Source organism: Oncorhynchus kisutch, linkage group LG16 (genome assembly GCF_002021735.2).
Source record: "Oncorhynchus kisutch isolate 150728-3 linkage group LG16, Okis_V2, whole genome shotgun sequence".
In the NCBI taxonomy this organism is placed as follows: Eukaryota; Metazoa; Chordata; class Actinopteri; order Salmoniformes; family Salmonidae; genus Oncorhynchus; species Oncorhynchus kisutch.
The window spans coordinates 23,235,656-23,257,017 of NC_034189.2; the positions used below are offsets into that span (position 1 = coordinate 23,235,656).

Consider the following 21,362-nt stretch of genomic DNA (forward strand, 5'->3'; position numbering starts at 1 on the left):
ATAATGTATGCTGGTTAACTATGTAACAGACGCCCAATGCGTTATTTAGGAGTATTACCATCCGATCCAAACTTAAAATAGATTTCACAATGAATATAGCAATTATCTAACCCAACCTACCTAGGAAAACGTACTCTCACCTGCAGAGTCGTTCTCTGGGTACGATTTCATCTGGATGTTGGGTTACACTTATCCAGTATATTTTGACAATGGTGCCACGCTGTCAAAACCACCCACACCCACTGTTAGGGTTGTTGTCATCTTTCAACCAGCAACTGTCTCGAGCACTGGGAAACCAGTTGAGTAGCCTCTGTAACCAATCAATGTCTTGAATTAAACAATTAACTCCTGAGGTGTAACTGAGTCCCGGCAGAGAATGACACCCGGGGGACTAAAATTGTTTATCTTAAGGGTGGGATTGCTGAAAAGGACTCAGTATTTCACTGCTCGATTGTGTAATTTGGTTCGGTTGGGTGTGCACTGCATGTGAAATATTCTATCTTGGCAAATTTGATGGGAGAATATTGTATTATTGTTATGTTGACTCATGATCGTCACACATTCATGCTTTCCTATTCAGACGAGTAGAAATGAAAGCGAAATCACTGACCTAAACTAATTCATGATATGTACCACCAAAATATTTAAAAATTAGCTCAGCAAGAATTGCTGATGGGATCAAGGAATTCAACACCCCCCAAGTTTTGAAATCCTTTCTCCCCCCTCCCATTCAATGCACTCTGTAAGCCAACCGTGATCTTTCCCTGAACTGTCATAACTATGGCTCCAGTAACGTTGCAATTACTGAGCAAGCATGTTCAAAAAACACCTCCGCTCCACAACTTCATATTCAATATCACCCATTAAGCATCTTCTCTGACCCCAGTCCAGAGCCACAGTGAAAAAGAAAACCCTGTCTTACTTAATATTATCTATCATAAAGCATGTCTGATGTAGTGAGGAAGGAAATTAGAGAGAGAAGGGGTTGGGAGGGAGGGAGCGAAAGGGGGAGAGAGGAAGAGGGGAGGGAAAAGGAGGGAGAGAGAGATGGATGGATGGATAGGGAGGGAGGGAAATGGGAGGGAAAGGGGGTGAAGGGGGAGCGAGGGAGAGGGGAGGGGAGGGAAAGGGAGGGAGAGAGAGATGGATGGATGGGGAGAGAGAGGGAGGGAACAGAAGACAGAGAAAGATAGAGATGGAGGGAGAAAGAAAGATGGAGAGGAAAAGAAAGAGAGCAGGAGGCAGAAAGAGAGAGGGAGACAGACAGCTTCTCTCCTCTTCCCACAGCCTGTAATAACTTCATGCATGTTTAAGCAGGCATTAGTTAAATACCCAGAGGAGGACCCTGGCTCACAGGCTCAGAGATGACACGGGAGCACAACACCACACCACACAGTGGATAGAGAGGATGTAGCAACACACACAGACGCAAACACACTGACACACACACGCACAGATTCATTCATTCATTCTCTCTCTCTCTCTCTCTCCCTCTCTCTCACACACACACACATCTACACACACACAGATACACACACACACACACACACACACACACACACACACACACACACACACACACACACACACACACACACACACACACACACACACACACACACACACACACACACACACACACACACACAGAGATTAATTCTCTCTCACACACACACACGCCTACACACACACACACACACACACACACACACACACACACACACATACACACACACACACATACACACACAGAGAGATGCTCACTTAAGCTGGAATCCTGAATGGTGAAACTGACACACCCGCTTGCCTTTTTACAACAACAAAGAAATTACTGCAAACAACAAACATTGTTTTTTCCCCTCGGTCACATTGCACGTGCAATAGAAGAGCACAGTACTGGATGTATTGCAAAAAAATAATAATGATCATGCTGCGAGATGCTCCTCAGCTCTTGCAACACAAACAATAACAAGGGTGGTAGGGCAGCCAGTGGCGCTGTTTCCCCCTACTAAGGATCCCATCTTTAAGACACATGCCATTGCAGAAAAGTACACACATTAATCTCTTTCTCAGATATACACACACACACACACACACAGCAGTGAGCACCGAGAATAATCTGCTGTCCTTGGGACAAATGGAGAGGAACACATGGCTTCACTATGATTGAAACCACCTACAAAGGTTTCCACAACGTCTCCCTCCCTCCCTCCCTCCCTCCCTCCCTCCCTCCCTCTCTCTCTTTATCTCTCTCTCTCTCCCTCCCTCGTTGTCTCTCTCTCTCCCCCCTTCCTCTCCCTCCTGTGTGCCGGAGTTCTTCAATGCCATCCGGTCTAAGGGCTCCTGCCAAAGAGGTACATCCCCCTGGAAGGCTCACAGTGCTATGGGAAGTCGGGCAGGCATGGGGAGTTAGGGAGAGAGGGAGGGAGGGAGAGGGGCAGAAGGGTGGAGCACTCCAATGTGTCTGTCACCAGCATATATTTCAGGAGGCGTCTTGTGCTCTCCAGTGCATCATGCCCTCCCACCAAACACACACACAATTTACACAGGCAGGCCACACACCACAAACAGAAGGCGCCTTGATAGATTCCAAGTCACGCAATCACTGTATATGTACACGCTGTATGTACACACATATGCATGGATACGTACATGCAAACATACAAACCAGAACCAAACCGGAATACATACATGCAAACAAACACACTGAAACATTCAGGAGCTATCACACACATGTCACACGCTCAACACTCAAGCCCCGAACACATCCACTCCAGCACGACCTATTTCCCCTTCTCCTCCTCCTCTCTCTGCCTAGCGAGTCATGTTAATGAGATGGTTAACAGATCAAAAGGCACAGAGAGGAATTTTTAATTGCTGGAGAGGTGTTGATTAGTGCCAGGCAGAGAGGCGAGGCAAGGTGCAGTCAGCTTCCATTAAACCATAGCTCTAGGGGCTCTGCTGTGCGTGTGTGTGAGTGTGTGTGTGTGTGAGTATGTGTGTGCGCGCGCATGTCAGAGAGTGATTTTGGGTGTGAGCATAAAATGCATGTGAGAAAGTGCATGTGTGTGTGTCTGCATCCTTGTGTGTGTGTTTCCTCTGGGAGAGCATTGTTAATGCATAGAAGGCTCTGAATGGTCAGTCCGACTTCTGCAGTGGCCATACAGAATTTAATGCAATGCGGCCTCAGCAGAATTCAGAGCATTCATACTTCTTGCGCTTTATAGAGCTGTCATACGCATGCAATAAATTAGTCTGCACTGCACCACTCATAGTGATTCAGAGCTAATATCTATAGCCATCCAGCTAATTACCAGCAACTGGCTAAACGAAATGAGAATACCTTACCTTACCTTGATGTCGGGGTCCGTTTCCCGGTGCTTAACATAGGAGCTCAGCCAACAGACCATGAAGTAAAAAGGCTCCACCGTTTTCCCACCTGCTACTCCATCCCGAGTCTCCCCATCGCTCCCCATCAAAATTTGCCTACATTTAGGCTATTGTTTATATGTGACCCACCACCTGGATTCCGTCCTATGTAGCAACATTTGAAACTGTGTTTTTTACATTGGATAAAAGTACAGACGGAGCTACAAAATGGTATATCATACACTACCTTTGAGGAACAATGGGAAAGTAATTCTGCTTTGAAAGTTGATAAACTTGTAACCTCACTTTTGAGAAAAATACCCTTTTCACCTACTGGAGAGCTCTTCTTTGTCTACACCCATTCAGCATTGTTCACACCCTCTTAAGCTTTAGCCCCACCCATCTCTTTAAGGATTCACATGTGAGGCCATGTGCTGAACAGAGTGAGTAGTGTAGTAAACAAACAAAGATTTCAAGACTAAAAGTGGTAAAAGTAGTAGCCTACAATAAGGAAAAACTCCTGGTAATAGCACACTTCATGTAGTCCTTGGCCTATATCCTAATCTGACTTTGGTGAAGGTCATGTGGATATTCACATTACCATCTCTGGTATACGCAAACTATATCAAGTGAAATCGAAATGTATTTGTCACATGCACAAGATACAGAAGGTGTAAACGGTACAGTGAAATGGTTACGTGTATATTTGCATAGTAGCAATATCAAAAACAGAAAGTGTCCAGATAACAATATTGTATAATTATTAGATGACACTTACCCAGACACACTTCTCTAAATTGATGGGTCATGTGAAAGTAATACTATAACCATCCTAAGCCACATCTATCTAAGTGGATGGGTCACTATTGTCTAGACATATACACATGTTCATGAAATACTTTAGATGGCCGTAATCACCCCCAGACACACCTGGCTAATTTGATAGTTCATGTAATCAGCTGGAGAAGTGGAGTCTTTTGTTTAGACATGTAGCTGGGTAGCTAGCTAAACAATTAACCGGCATAATCCCAACTCATACTACTACAAATACAAACTATTTGTCAAAGCTGTAGTATGAATCTGCAGGCAGCCAAAGCTAACCAACTATAACTAGCAATGCAAATGGATTTACTACACAGATCATACACGTAGCATTAGCTAGCGAGCTAGCAAGATAACATTCTCCAGCTAACTTGCAATGAAAATAACTTTCTGACAAAATTAGAAATGTATAATATCTGGGCCTCTCGGGTGGCGCAGTGGTTAAGGGCGATGTACTGCAGCGCCACCAGAGAACCTGGGTTGGATGCCGGGCACAGTGCATGCTAACCAAGGTTGCCAGGTGCACGGTGTTTCCTCCAACAGGTGCTGCTGGCTTCCGGGTTGGATGCGCGCTGTGTTAAGAAGCAGTGCGGCTTGGTTGGGTTGACCTTCAACCTTCATCTCTCCCGAGCCCGTATGGGAGTTGTAGCGATGAGACAAGTAGTAGCTGTAGTAGCTACTAAAAACAATTGGATACCACGAAATTGAAAAAAAGTATAATATCTGAAAATGTAGCTACCCATATAAATGGATGTACGTCTTGTTTGGCCAGCGTTGTGTCAAGTCACTCCGGTTCACACGGTGAACATGACGTGCGCAGAAAGAAGCCCATCACAACTTTTTCCAACTGATCTGTCTATAGCGCCTGCTAAATTCAGGGTGGCAATGTTGTTGAGAAAAGTAGGAATTACTTTTGTAGTGCTTGATGGCTAACGTTATATCTTTCAAAAAAGCCATGGAAGAAAGGATTATCAACACATACTGGGCAGCTCACGTTTAAACAGAAGCATGATGGCATGTTCCAGAAGGCATTTCTGCCCTCCAAAAAACACATTTTGATACAAATAAATAAAAAGGCTTTCAAATGCCTGTTCAGTGGAGTAGTGATGTGCGACATAGGCTTAGCTTCCTAAAACGGGTCACATATGTCTATTTGACACTATGTTGTGGTAAAAATCGGAGTAAAATGCTTGTATGGATGTCAACCCCAATATATGTTAATGTCATCGTCATCAATCAACTGCATTACAGTTCAAAAAGTACTTTGACTACCACCACCGATTTCTGTATCCTAGCTGTCCTACCAGCTTATACGAATGGAAGTTAGCATTTAGCAGTCAGTTTTTCTTAACCTGAAATCTTCTAAATGTTCTGCAGCGAAAACAGCCAAATATATCCTTATCGGATTTTAGTAACCACATTGTGGGCTTGTTAAAATACATCAATCATGACGGATTTGACAAATATCCACTTTGTTAGATCAGATTTGTTGAATCAGCAGCAATCCATCATCCTTCTATCCCTCACGATCTGCATTCCATTGACCTCTGTACCGCATCTATCCCCATTACCCCCACAATCTCTTTCCAGGAGTTCAAACTCATTTTTGTGTCTTTTTGTGTCTTTTTCCCTACACAAGGTATCATAAAGATGCTTTTTATTTGTGAACTTCTTCTATTAACCTTTCGTCAAAGTTCTCCATGTTTGATGTCAAGGAAGTTGTCAAAGATGTGAGTTTGTGTTTATACAGGATGTACCACCCCCACCTACTATCAACCAGTAATGTCGATGCAGGGCTGTAAGGAGCTATAAGGAGCCCTCCGCATTGTTACAACATTTGGGAGGAGCACAGCATCGCCTCCAGAGCTCAAAATGGCCTCCACAAGCCTCCAGAGGCTCCACAATTGCGTCACTCCCTCCGTATGGACAGCATTTCTGGATCATGCATAAATGGGCTTTTATACTTCAGCCCATATTTCAAACCCTAAAAGCATCAATGCCAATTCAGTGAGTTTATGAAGAGGAGATCAGGTGTAGGAGAAAGTGATTACAGGGCATAACCTCTGGAGCTGATATTGCTTCTACTGAGGCATTACTGTAATGGACATGACAATGGCTGACGAGTGCAGACACAGGTAGCAAGTACAGTACTGACACACTAGCAGTGATGCTAATTAGTAGCTAGGAAAGTGCTAACATAATAGCAGTGTCGTTATCTAGTAGAAAATACAGTGCGGACACACTAGCAGTGGTCCTAACTAGCAGCAATTACAATGCTGACACACTAGCAATGATGCTAACTAGTAGCTACTACAGTAACACACTAGCAGTGATGCTAATTAGTAGCTGCTACAGTGCTAATTCAATAGCATCAATGCTAACTAGTAGTTATGCAAACAAGAGCTCTGCTACCCGACCCGACCCGAGCCCGATGGACCCCGACATTATATATTAGGTTAGGGCCAGGCAGGGCCTGTTTTTTCCTCAATAACTAGGGTACGGGTAGGTCTCGGATATCACTTAATTGATCATTAACATTTTGAAGCTGAGCCATTTGCTAGTGCTCTGCTGCATAGTACATATCATGGTGTCATAAGTGCTTCAACCTTTGTCCGAGTTCACCGAAATAATAATGTTCCTTTAGGTTTGTCGGAGTTTAGAGTGATGAAAAGTAGCTAGTTTACTGTTCTCTGTCTCGTCATTGAGCAGAACAGCAAGCAGAGGTGTTGCTATGGATTCTCACACAAGCAGAGCCATGCACAGAGTGCATGCAGCAGCGCGAGCGGCACAGGGAGCGAGGGTCAGACAGATGAGCTGCTAAATCAATATTAACGGAGGAAGTTATTTCTGATTTTGGGTTTCAGGCAGGGCCGGGCCTTAAATTTGGCAGAAGCAATCGGGCCTGAACGTAGTGGGCATGGGTAGGGCTTGGGGCTTAAAATGTATGCCCGTGCAGGGCGCTAATGCAAACTACAGTCAATGATAATTAAATAGTAGACAGATGTACAAGATAGTAGACATATAGTAGACAGTGCTTAACTGACAACTGTCTTTGTCCCAGCCATGATCTAGGTTCAATATAGTTACACAAAGATCATCACTTAGACTCCTTGCATCAGCAATGTGGACGTATCTGTTCATTAAAGCTCTAATTAAGCACAAGACCTTCTAGTTAGCATTAAAGTAATGCTACACTCTAAGATGCTACTTAGCATTCCATCTGCAATCAGTATTTGGCACACACCTCAGCACCCAATGATCTTTCCCTGACTCCCTGACTCTCATTTTGGGCCAACCTTTGGATAAGGTTGAAAAATAAATAAATATCACACAGAGCACCACATCAGTGGCCATTCATCGTGTGTGTCTGTGTGTGTCTAAGGGATACTAGCCTGTGTGTGTGTGTGTGTGTGTGTGTGTGTGTGTGTGTGTGTGTGTGTGTGTGTGTGTGTGTGTGTGTGTGTGTGTGTGTGTGTGTGTGTGTGTGTGTGTGTGTGTGTCTAAGGGATACTAGCCTGTGTGTGTGTGTGTGTGTGTGTGTGCGTGCGTGCGTGCGTGTGCGTGTGTGTGTCTAAGGGCTGCTTTGCCTGTCCCTCTGTCAGAATTTCCATCTTTTGTTCTAAGAGCTGTTCCCCTGCCTCTCACACACACAGATGGCAGAGGGGTCGAAGCACTTTAATGAATTTTCAAAGGGGCAGCATTGGCAATATTAAAAGGAGCGGCTAACCTTCAGCTCAGCTGACACTGGAGTCAGAGGCATGTCATTGTGCATTCACACACATACGCACACACTTACCAAGAATAACAGACTCTTGAGCAGACAAACAGACAGACACACACACATATTTTGTCTGAAAAATTATAACAGAAAAACACAACGGCAACAAAAAACTACTAAAAAACTCAGTGCTAATTATCCCTGTTAGAGCAGAGGTTTGGACTCGAGTCACATGACTTGAGACTGGACTTGATATAAAATAAAATAACTTGAGGCTTGACTTGGACCTGGAGCCTTAAGACACGGGACTAGACTTTGTCATGAGACTTGAGACCGATGACTACAGGTTCTGTAAACGTTTTGTCACTCATTTTGTGGCACAGAATATTCGTGGATTACACTCCATGCAGCCCGGAGACAGTATCGCACTTGCAAAAGCACACTTGGCCCTCTGATTGGATCAGCAAACTATCAATCAACACAGGTCGGGTGAGCTAGCGCAGTGACAAGGTTTAAGGGGGGTTGCGAGTGTGAAACTGAATGGGGAAAGTATGTTCTTCATAAATATTTGTATAGGCTACATTTAGCCTACCATTTGTATTTTATATTTATACCTTATACCAAACCCTTATACTTTTATGTTTATTCAATCTGGTCACTAACATAGGCCTATGGCACAGCACCAAATTCGTGTTTCAAAAACATATCATCTGTGCTTCAAAACCAAAAACTTGGGTGTCTTGACTGTCGACCAATGACCAGTCATTAGCATTGGCGCGCAATGGCGGGTGTACATATTCAGGTTAGTGACCAGTAAGCTTACTTCACAAGTTCACCAGCATTGGGGCATCAAGGAACACTTACTAGCATAGGCCTACCGGTCTTTTAGTATGCCAAAATTGCTTGAAATTGCTTGATTAATTTACTTATTAAGCTTGAGTGGAATTTGTTGTTAAAATTAATTATTGCATAATCAAAATGTGTTGAAGATAAAATTTTGAAAAGGGGTATCACGTAGACTCAATAAATAGACAAAGATTTGCAGTTGAACAAGTATATATTTGTATATATTTATTTCTACTTTATTTGAGACTTGACTTGAAAAAACGTGTGACTGAACTTGACTTGACTTATTCTTAGAATTCAGAACTTGGACTTGACTGGAGACTCGACCTGCTCTACTTGGGACTCGACTTGAGACTAGGACCTTGTGACTTGGTTGTGACTCAAATAATAGTGACTTGGCCCCACCTCTGGATTAGAGTGACAGCCAATGAGTGCTCCGCTCCTGGGTCAAAGGCCATTTTTAATAACTTGAGGCTTGACTTGGACCTGGAGCCTTAAGACACGGGACTAGACTTTGTCATGAGACTTGAGACCGATGACTACAGGTTCTGTAAACGTTTTGTCACTCATTTTGTGGCACAGAATATTCGTGGATTACACTCCATGCAGCCCGGAGACAGTATCGCACTTGCAAAAGCACACTTGGCCCTCTGATTGGATCAGCAAACTATCAATCAACACAGGTCGGGTGAGCTAGCGCAGTGACAAGGTTTAAGGGGGGTTGCGAGTGTGAAACTGAATGGGGAAAGTATGTTCTTCATAAATATTTGTATAGGCTACATTTAGCCTACCATTTGTATTTTATATTTATACCTTATACCAAACCCTTATACTTTTATGTTTATTCAATCTGGTCACTAACATAGGCCTATGGCACAGCACCAAATTCGTGTTTCAAAAACATATCATCTGTGCTTCAAAACCAAAAACTTGGGTGTCTTGACTGTCGACCAATGACCAGTCATTAGCATTGGCGCGCAATGGCGGGTGTACATATTCAGGTTAGTGACCAGTAAGCTTACTTCACAAGTTCACCAGCATTGGGGCATCAAGGAACACTTACTAGCATAGGCCTACCGGTCTTTTAGTATGCCAAAATTGCTTGAAATTGCTTGATTAATTTACTTATTAAGCTTGAGTGGAATTTGTTGTTAAAATTAATTATTGCATAATCAAAATGTGTTGAAGATAAAATTTTGAAAAGGGGTATCACGTAGACTCAATAAATAGACAAAGATTTGCAGTTGAACAAGTATATATTTGTATATATTTATTTCTACTTTATTTGAGACTTGACTTGAAAAAACGTGTGACTGAACTTGACTTGACTTATTCTTAGAATTCAGAACTTGGACTTGACTGGAGACTCGACCTGCTCTACTTGGGACTCGACTTGAGACTAGGACCTTGTGACTTGGTTGTGACTCAAATAATAGTGACTTGGCCCCACCTCTGGATTAGAGTGACAGCCAATGAGTGCTCCGCTCCTGGGTCAAAGGCCATTTTTAATGATGAGCGCATATGGCTGCCACCTCACTGGCTAACGAGGGAGCACGGTGTGGTGTAGTGCTTCTGTTCATCCATCTGCCCCATGGTAATGACTCCACCTGGCCTCAGCTGTGCCTCCACACAGGTAGCACAGAAAAACACAAATAAAAAGCAATATGCTTGTTTGAATCCTGCACTACATTGTTTGCTTGTTTGACCTAATTATCTATTGGTTGTGATGAAAAAAGACCTTGGAGTTGATAGGGTTTGGTGGTGTGCTTATAGTGTTTATTACACGTTTATAGGGGTGTTATGACAGTCTGACTGAGTGAGAAGGTAATGTATTTCAATATCTAGGCTCATTTGGTGTGTGTGTCTTTTATGAATAGTATCTGTATAGATAATGTAGGTCCTTGTGCCACATCTTGTTCAGTAAGGCCTAAGCTTTTTGACCCTTTCCACAATACTTCAAGATGGCACTTTAGGGTCCTTAAGCATCTGGGCAAGGCCTTGATGGTGCCAACCGCCAACCCATCACACAGATGCCCGCGGGAATGCCCCCTACTGAAACACATCATCTGAACGGGCAGGCCTGCCCGGCGCAGCCAGAGGCGTCAGGGCTCCTGCCTGTCTCTTTCTCTTTGTTTCCTTGAGCAAGAGGCTCTTTATTGTCCTCCTTTTTCTGAACTCTGGGTCATACTTCACTGAGGAGCCAGAGGCCTCTGATATCTCCCTTCTGATCCCTGATCAAGCAAGAAAAAGAAAGCTGCATTTTTTTTAAAGACCCCAAAGTAGTTTTTATTGCCCTGTACAAGGGAATGCCTACAAAATGGCCCCTGGAAGACAAAGCAGACCATGCAAGTTTTTTTTCTTCGACTTCGGCTTTCATGTTTGTATTTGTTTATGCACCATCTGCTCCAGAAGAGGTGGGAATAGATGTCTCAATCAACAGTACTTTTAATATTCAGGGGATTTGTAGTACTTCAACTGAATTTGATTAGATTACATACATTTGGACAATTATTGAGTTTGTTTTGGGTGGGGTTGCGATAATCAGATCAATGACAATCATGTTCAGTTTATTGGGTGTAGCTTGACGTTTATTATAACTCAAGTATCCAGATATAGGCTGTTCAAGGATTTTATAGAACGGTGTTGAACCTGTGCACCTGCAACCCCGAGTCAGCTGCTGAGAGAACTCCACATCTGCTTCAGTGTCCATAAGTATGCATGGCTGATATACTGTCATGCCTCAGTAGCCATTAAACTGGACCAAGATGATCTGACAACAGCTGATTGAGTTTGAGTTATCTGCTCTTGTGCGTCATGCATTAAATACTTCACTCTGAAGTCAAAAAGTTGACAAAATGTTCTCAAAAGAGCCAGACAACTTCCGCTAAACTCTATTGGCTCCATCGTCGGTTTATGTAAATTCTCAAAGCTCAAGTCTGTCTGAGCCCGGACCAGCTGTAGCTTCTAACACTTCCTTAACGTCCCTCATCAGTGAGTGTTTACATGGCGTCTGTGAAGGGGGCCCAGATAGTTGCAGTGGCAGCGACGAAAGGAAGGCAGCAGTACAGTAAACCGTTTCTGGCTCTCCTCTTCTCTCTACTCTCTCAGATAGGCATTTTAACAGTAAGCTGGAGCTATGCCAGCAAGCCATTTCAGGCCATTATGTAGAGCTGTAAAAAACAGCTGTTCCCATTCCACTCTGTTGAATAGGTTAAATAGTGACACGGTGGAAACAGCGGCCTTTTCGTCATGGTGTAATTGAACAACATGAGGTGCCGGCGGTCGGTGTAGTAGTGGCTTGGCAAGGCTGTCCGTTGTGTTCATTGCGTTTTGTTTCCAATAGCAACCACTCATGCCACAGCAGCCCACCCTCTTTTGGAGTGATGAAGCCTGAGTGAGAGAGAATTGGTCCCAACAATTGAACCAAAAGCTTGACCCACTGATGAACTGAAATCAGTCAATGGGTTTAAGAGGAGCACACCGACAGAGGCTAGGTGGAAACGAGTTGGCTATTGTCACTCTCACGTGGCTATTGAATGAGCTCATGTCCAGTGAGGTTAACACAGATTTAAGTGGAAAAACACCAACACATTATACCTCAGTCCCAAATGCTGCCTGTGATGTGCTCAGTTACAAAACACTGTGTGTGTCCACTTGTAATACTCACCGGATTGACCGCCACATACATCTCTAAATCCCTGTTGTCAACAGAGAAACGGCAACATAGGGATATAGTTCTCGGATTTCCTGTCATGTCAAAAGTTTCCAAATCTTATAGAGGTTCCACACAGCATAACTAAGACTCCGAAAGCAGCTTATCTGCTTGAAACAGGGGGAAAAGTATCATCCTCTCTTTGTTTTTCCTTATTCACATTGTGGGTTTAAGGAGACTCACAAGAGCCTCTTTCATCCTCATGCATTTCTTTTCACCAATCCCCCACTGGCCTAATCCACTTAGAGTTGGCCTGTGCTAGCTTTACTCAAGTTTATTGGTGAGGTCATATATTTCTAATCAATGCATCTCAATTCATTGCAAGAACAAAACTCACTATTTAAACCCAAAATGTGTTGATATATATTTTTTTCAATAAATGATTGCGAAACTGCCTTTCCTGTCTGTTTGGTAATTTAGTAATTGTACGTGACATTGCTTATCCTGTTTTCTGTCATTCTCGAACGCTACAAAGTTAAGTTGTACAACATTTCAAAGGGCACTATTGATCTGTTACTGTATGTGTTGCACAAAACTCCCAATACAGCCCGTTATCTTCCCCCCATTGTCTCTGACTGTCTCTCTTTCTCCCAGTTCAGCCCGTTATCTTCCCCCCATTGTCTCTGACTGTCTCTCTTTCTCCCAGTTCAGCCCGTTATCTTCCCCCCATTGTCTCTGACTGTCTCTCTTTCTCCCAGTTCAGCCCGTTATCTTCCCCCCATTGTCTCTGACTGTCTCTCTTTCTCCCAGTTCAGCCCGTTATCTTCCCCCCATTGTCTCTGACTGTCTCTCTTTCTCCCAGTTCAGCCCGTTATCTTCCCCCCATTGTCTCTGACTGTCTCTCTTTCTCCCAGTTCAGCCCGTTATCTTCCCCCCATTGTCTCTGACTGTCTCTCTTTCTCCCAATACAGCCCGTTATCTTCCCCCCATTGTCTCTGACTGTCTCTCTTTCTCCCAGTTCAGCACGTTATCTTTCCCCCATTGTCTCTGACTGTCTCTCTTTCTCCCAATACAGCCCGTTATCTTCCCCCCATTGTCTCTGACTGTCTCTCTTTCTCCCAATACAGCCCGTTATCTTTCCCCCATTGTCTCTGACTGTCTCTCTTTCTCCCAATACAGCCCGTTATCTTTCCCCCATTGTCTCTGACTGTCTCTCTTTCTCCCAATACAGCCCGTTATCTTCCCCCCATTGTCTCTGACTGTCTCTCTTTCTCCCAGTTCAGCCCGTTATCTTACCCCCATTGTCTCTGACTGTCTCTCTTTCTCCCAGTTCAGCCCGTTATCTTTCCCCCATTGTCTCTGACTGTCTCTCTTTCTCCCAGTTCAGCCCGTTATCTTTCCCCCATTGTCTCTGACTGTCTCTCTTTCTCCCAGTTCAGCCCGTTATCTTTCCCCCATTGTCTCTGACTGTCTCTCTTTCTCCCAGTTCAGCCCGTTATCTTTCCCCCATTGTCTCTGACTGTCTCTTAGGAAGTGTCTCTCTTTCTCTCCCAATGCAGACATCCATGTCATTAAAACCTCAGGGGTTTCTTTTAGCTCTTGAAATCTGACATCACCCCTGCCCTCCCATCCTCCCACGTGTCCAATTTTACCGAATGTGGTCCCTGAAGGTCTCCAGACACGGTCCCTTGTTTAGCAACAAAAGCAACTGACAGTGTCAGTGTGTGTTTGAAGCAAACAGTATATTAATGAATACCTAAGCACAAGGAGTTTGAGTCCTAATTTAGCCTAAAAAATGAGCCATTCCTCTGTGACTAGGCCAACTTGGCATTGTATTCACGTTCTCCCAGCACAGTTGATCCCAGGAGATTGTATACACCAAAATGCAAATAGATGCGAGGAGAAAAACATAATCTGTGATAAATCAAATTACTTGAAAATGATGCTTAGCAATACAGTATGTCTCTGTGAGCTCTCCAAGCAATGCTTACCCGCGGAACAGCTTCTGAATGAACGTTTCGTGTGAGCTGAAGAAGTCGTCAGCTCCCTCTCCGTGTCTTTGTTTTATTGTAACATTTACAACCAAAGCAAATCTGTTCTTGGGAGCAGTAAACCCGTGGAGGGAACAGTTTCTGATGTAAATATAGTGAGGTAATGGAAATGTATTTCTCAGACTTGTCAGGGAGGGTTGTCGAGGCGAGCACCTGCTCGCGTAACTCCCCTCTTCATAAATCTTAGCCAAAATGAATGTCAGGGAAAACAGCAATGAAACTGAAGATGTGGCTAAATCCGACTATTTTATCTTGCCGGGCTTCTGCGGTGGGAAGACCTTAAGGCCTTCATAAAGCAGACTAAGAGACAGAGATGCCGTCGTATTATAACTCCGGCGCCCCAGACATCAGCTGTCGAAATAACAAGCGCTGGGTTATATAAGGAAAGGTCGTAGCACAAAGGGTTAGAGATATCTGAGGCCCTCTAAATTACTTCAAAGACATACCAGTGGAAGAAGGTGGTGTGTGTGTGTGCGTGCGTGTGTGTGCGCAATGGTGTTGAGGTGAACACTTGGTCGTAATGGATGACTGCTGCCCACTTTTGTCTTTATTATTGGTCTCCTTCCCTTGGAATCCGAGGAAACACTGACAAATATTAATGCCAGTTGTGCAAACTTTGGATCCTCGGGGGAGAAAGGTCCGACGTTTCATGTCAGTCGTTTAATAAATTACAGACCCCTCTTGACAGCGACTATTCTTAACCTCCAGTCGGCACCAACGTATAGGACATTTTTCAGGAGCCGGTGACAGCTTTAGCCTGCGTTGAAGTTTACTCTGCTGTACATTGTAATTTGCTGACGTTTCTTTTTTTTCTCCCTTCCTCCTTCTCTCTCTTTCTTTCCCCACCTACCGCTTACAGATGTGACCATCCGTTCCACAATAGGTAAGTCTCATTTTGTTATTTTCCCAACCTAACTACTCCTCAACAGTGAGACGTTTTCAGTGGCAACTCATTGTGTATCCAATCTGAATGCTTAAGTAATTGAGGGAGTAGGGGAGTGGTGGGGTAGATGCTGCTGTTTACTCAGGAAGGTGTGCAACGCTACGCCATCCCCCCCTTCGTTTTCCCACGTGTAAGAGCGCCAACACACAAGCTAGCTATTTCTGGCAACCGGGTTATGCTCTCAGCGGCTTAAATTGTATTCAAATGAGAGTCAAATGAGCCAGATTGTTCAAAGAGGATCCGGCAGTGTTGACTTAAACAGGGAGCCCAGGTATCTATTTCCAAAGACAAAAACTATAGTAAGGGGCCACTGGTGATGAACGTTTCCCCTGCCACAGCTCCCATTTCTATCACACACCTCTGTGGTATGACAGGAAGGCACTATCACCATGGTGATGGCTTCTCTATGAGGACAAGGAACTATTGAAATATTGGACAAAAAAAAAATCTATTCTAATGCAGTTCATGGCCACTGCGTATCTCAAGGAGTGGGTGCATCACACTTAAAGTGGCCTTTTTAAAGGATATTAACAAATAACAAAAGAGACCGTGTCATGCCCTTGTCGTATCATAAGGAGCGATGCACCACAAATATTTCAATTACTTTCAAGGACAAATGTGACCGACCGGCTCAAATCGGTCTTATGTAGCAAAATTGAAATTGTGTTTTTTACTTTGGATGAAAGTAGAAACTCAGAGCTACAAAATGGTATATCATACAGTACAGTTAAGGCACAATGGGAAAGTAATTCTGCTTTGAAAGTTGATAAACATCTAAACTCACTTTTAAGAAATGGCCTTTGAATATTTGGTAAACCAACTGGAGAGTCCTTCTTTGTCTACACCTATTCAGCATCGTTCACACCCTCTTAAGCTTTAGCCCCACCCATCTCCCATTGAAATATTGGACAAAAATATATATATATATTCTAATGCAGTTCATGCCCACTGAGTATCTCAAGGAAGTGGGTGCATCACACTTAAGTGGCCTTTTTAAAGGATATTAACAAATAACAAAGGAGACCGTTTTCATGCCCTTGTCATATCGAGCATTCTGTACTAACAGCAGTTAAGCACCCAAGCTAACCTTCTAGCTACTTCCAGACACAAATGAGAGAACAGCTCACTAAACATTACTCGTCCTAGCAGAGCTGGTTAGGCTGTTATGTTATCCAGAGTGTTAGTGACTGCAACTGTGCTGTCAGATTGTCCGTAAATTCAGAGAGTTTCGCTCTCGGAGCCAATGAGTAGGGTCGATCCAAACGTTCTGACCTCTCAACGGCAGTCAAGCAATGAAGCTAACTGGCTAACATTGGCTAGCTTGCTAGCTATTTCCAGACACAAATTTGAGAACACCCCACTCTGATCATTTTACTCGCCCTAGCAGAGCTGGCTAGACTGTTTTTATGTTATCCAGAACATTGGTGAATGTAACTGTGCTGTTGGCAACATTTTAATTAAGCTTTTTTGACGTTTACTGACACCGGCCATATTCAACAGGTGTTGAGCGTTCGTAAATTCAGCAGTTATTCTGCGCTCTGGCACACTCAGACGAGAGAAGATGGCCAGATTGAATTTACGAACACACCCGAAATGGTTTACTTGCATAGTGGAAGCTTTTTTTAAAGACATGTAGCTAATTAGCTAAAGAATAAACCATAATTCTAACTCCTGACATTACTACCCTGCATGAATCTGCAGGTAGCTAACCAACCAGGTTCAATGTTAGCTAGCTAACATTAGGCTATAACTAGCCAAGCAAATGGCTCTGAGATACGAATAATAAGATCATACAGGTGTTTTCTCCATTTCCTTAGCTATCATACTTAAATTCCACTGAATTCAAAACTCGGTCCTTGAGAAAGTGGAGAGCAACACTTATGCAGTTTTACTACGCAATATATTTAAAAAAGTCATGTTAGACAGGATCACCTACACATACTGATCAGCTCAAGTTGACAGAAGTGTGCTATATGGCAGACCAATGCAAACTCATCTCTCGGCATTTCCAGCCCACTCATTATCTCAGCAAATCATGGCTAGAGGGAAGGTTGCTGCCTTACTTATACAGTAGTGTAACCTTTAATTATGGAGCAAAGAAAATAAGTTAAGACACGACAGTACAGTAAACTCTGGTTCCTTTTCCAGTTGTTCCAGTGTTGAATGAACAGCCTATTGAATGAAGAGTATAGGTGCACTCACTCAGCCTGGTTCCTCGGTGCATACAGCCCTAAAACAGTACGGGAGCCTGCACCAGTCCGGAAGGGGTCAGATACATGATTTAATCCCCCATAGCAGGACCCCAAAAATGGGCGGCGTGATGATCTCGTTCGCAAGGTAGGAGGGAGGAAGTGGTCAGGGGAGCAACATTGGACACTCGCTATACTCCCATAGCATGCTAACCTATTGTTAGCTTAACCTCCTTGAATAGTGCATGTTAAATGATCTCTTCAAGTTAGCATTCCTGAATGAGCTTTAATATAATGATGCATTAGAGCAGGAGGGAAGTCACCTTGTGGTGTAATTGAAAACACAGTGCCACTCTGCCTGCCACTCGTAACCAGTCGGAGCATTTGGGGAGAGGTTCTGGTCCGGCTCTCGTGCTTTGAGAGGCAGACAGCAGTGAACGACTGATTGACTGCTTGGAGGAGAAAACCCCTGGCTAGTTGGGAATTTTAATTACCCGCGGGAGGCCAACAGATGGACATTTACCGAGAACCTTGCTGGTCGACTTAGAATGTGTCAAACATCTGTGTCAAACATCAAACATCAACCACCAGGCATCTGTGAGGGTTGTGTTCCCAGGTTCACGTCCACTATGGCAGAAAGAGAGCACTCTTTGGTGGACTAAGCACGATTGAAACCAAATGGTCTTTATTTATGCCGTTTACCATGATTCAAGGTTAGAAACACAAATACATACTGCTCATTATTACGGATACATGTTTTGGACACGTTTGCCACATTGACAAAATAATATATAATGCACTAATTGATTGATAATAAATAGTCATCTGAATAATTAAATGTTTACTATGAATAACATTATGTAGTAATGTTGTTTGGGCCCATTTACTGAGTACCTGTAAATATGTGCCTGAATCTTATTAACCTTTTCAGACATCTTTTAACTCTGATCATTCATTGACTTAAGTACCTTCCAGTCTCTTCTCAGGAGCAATGTAATATTCTTTCTGCTCATGTAGAAAAAGTCATTTTTCATTGGAAGGTCTGTCATTTTGACAAAAAAAATACATCCCGGGTTTAATCTCGCAAGTCTTGCAATTATTTATCTCCAGTCATTTCATTTGACAGTCATCAAATTAGTACTAATCTCTTCATCAACGTTTACTGTTTTTGTCCATATGGGAAGTTTGATAGAGATGTCAGAGTTTGGGTATGTCCTTGAGCAGACAGTTCCTGATTCATCTCTGCCAATGAATCATACACAGCAGGTGTTTCTCCAGGATTTACATCATCATGGCAGCGTACCATCTCGTTTCATTGACCCCTCTTTTATTTCCACCATCTTGGGTCTTCCTCCCAACACGATATAGCAAGTCAAGAGCATGCTTCGTTCTTTCCCTAATTCTTGAAGCTCCGTCCTTTGAATGTGCGTTGAAATGTCCGGGATTCAAACTCCTTTTTCATAAGCACTTCAAATAGAAGCTAAAGGCAGGAATGACAATTGGGTTCATTATGCTCGCCGAGGAACAAGGGCTCCAAGCAGTCGGAGAGTGAGAGCAACTGAGCGACAGTGAGAGTACAGAGAGTTCATCTTTGTTCGCTCCGCAGTGAGTAAAAATAACACCTTCAGTTCTTTAGAAAAGCTGGGCGCCAGTTATTATTGTATTATGCCATGCATGCCTTTCATTCAGGTAGAAGTTGTGCCATGCTTGATCAGTGTTTCAGTGAGTGGTGGCAAAGGAAGTGATTGTCGGCTGGATAAGCAAACACCATTACATTGTTAAATTCTATAAATAGGTGACAGGCTCCATGTAAAGTGCATAGGGATGCTGTTTGCACCCCGACTTTCCCGTGAAAGGCCAATCATAACCGCTTAATGTTCAAATTGATGTGACATCATACTAGTACTGTAGGTGCTACAAAGACAACTGCCAGGGAGACAACTGACATTAGATTAACTTCGAATACATTGTTAAAATCATCATTCTATATCTAATTTGACCTGATTACCAAATCTCATCCACTGCTAATACATTAAACTGTATTGCTTGAATTGTCCAATCATGTTCATATAGGTATCTACCTTTATACGACTTATCAGTTGTAATATAAATAAAAAAAACACTAAGAATAACTAAGGGATTTTGCAGTACAAGCAGATACCCATAGACTTCCAGTTATTGTGCTAACGCTAGTTTGCATTGGCTTGCGAACCTACCTTTAACTTCCTTCACAATGGACATAGAGACATAAAAATGGTATCCACCAGTTCATCTGACTGGGGAAGTAGATAATTGCCAAAATCCCGATATATCCCTTTAAAAGAGGCTTCATAAGATTCAGGAAAATAGGCATTCGTCATGTTACAGCTGAGTCGTACATTTTAAGAAAGGTACCAGAAAAGGTCTTTGTTCCATGTGTCATTACAGTCAACTCATGAGTGCCAGAACTGAGCCAGCAGGTACGCTGTGGCATTAAATATTATTATGACACGAAGCGTCTCGACATTTGCCAGTTTATTAGGAGTGGTGGGATACACACACACACACACACACAGTCTCACACATACACGTGTCCCCGCAAGTGTGGCTGCTGTTTGTAACAGATGGCTCGTCTTTAACTTTATAGGAGACAACGATGTCACTGGCAAACGCGATAAGTTGTCTCAGTGCCTGGGGAGAGCAACATCCATCAGTAGCTAACAGCATATGGTAAAGGCACATTAAGGTCTCCCTCTCTCTTTCTCCATCTCTCTCTTTCTCCATGACTGTATCTGGTCCTGCATCCGGGCCTCAGATCCACACTTCACAAGAGAGAGAAGGGGTAGCACCAAGCATTGGATTCCAAGCTTTGGCCCTTTGGTCCCCTTACCGTGTTCAATTTGTATTTTTAGCCAATGGGGAAACTTTTACAGAACACACTGAACTGAGCAAAAGTATATTTTTTGGACACAGTAGAAAGAACAAAGGCCTTCTGGTTTGTTGCAATGTCACAACCAGATTACGAAACCACATTGGCATGCATTGGCGTGTGTCAACTGAGTCTTAGCTTCACACCTCCCATTCCCCCTTGAGGACATTCTTTATGGCATCACCGATAGGGAAGTATGCCGGTGTTTTTTACCATCATCCATTATGCATTTGACTCCATAGTGTGCAACCTGGTTGATTCTTCTCATACCCAAAGCATGAAATTGAACTCGCTCCCACCCCAAACAGGGAACCTCTACCACTCTTGTTCACCCTACGTCAGCATTCAAAGGCCAGACACACTGCGATATAGGGCTGTGCTGTGTTAACCCCTAGGGCACTCCCCACTCAGCACCGTAGCTGACTTCCCTGACATAGACTACATTAACTCCCAATTTAGACTTGTTCTTTTTAAATATGCCCGTAAGGAGCTATTTTAATCACCCCGTTGCGTTTAATGTTCCCTTCATCCACTCCTCGCCACTTGTGTCGACATATCGTCTAGTCCACCCTCTGACTTGTCTTTTATGCTACAGTGTGTTTAATCATTTCACTTTTATTCATGCCATGTAAAGAACCGTGCCCCTTTTAACTCTGAAATTGCTCCCTTTCCGATATGTCACAGCAAGGGTTCCCTAGCTCTCTCGTTCCCCAGCCCTCTCTGTATTGTTAGTCCAGAGTTTTTAATTAGTCCAGTTAATTATCTGCTCTTTGAAAGTATGATTTCTTTGTGCCTGTATGATTCCGCCATTAAACCAAACAGTGACGATCAAAGAACTGACACATACAAAAATCAGTTGTCCAA

At 43.3% G+C, this 21,362-nt stretch overlaps 1 protein-coding gene across 29 annotated transcripts in view; it reads left to right on the forward strand.

Moving 5' to 3' along the window:
- LOC109906508 (receptor-type tyrosine-protein phosphatase delta-like) overlaps positions 1-21,362 on the forward strand; it is a 643,472-nt gene that overhangs the window by 155,680 nt on the left and 466,430 nt on the right. For all 29 annotated transcript variants that reach the window (XM_020504229.2, XM_031792038.1, XM_031792037.1 and 26 more), the window contains exon 4: positions 15,318-15,341. The gene's annotated coding sequence lies outside the window, so the exon portion shown is untranslated. The remainder of the gene's footprint in view (positions 1-15,317; positions 15,342-21,362) is intronic.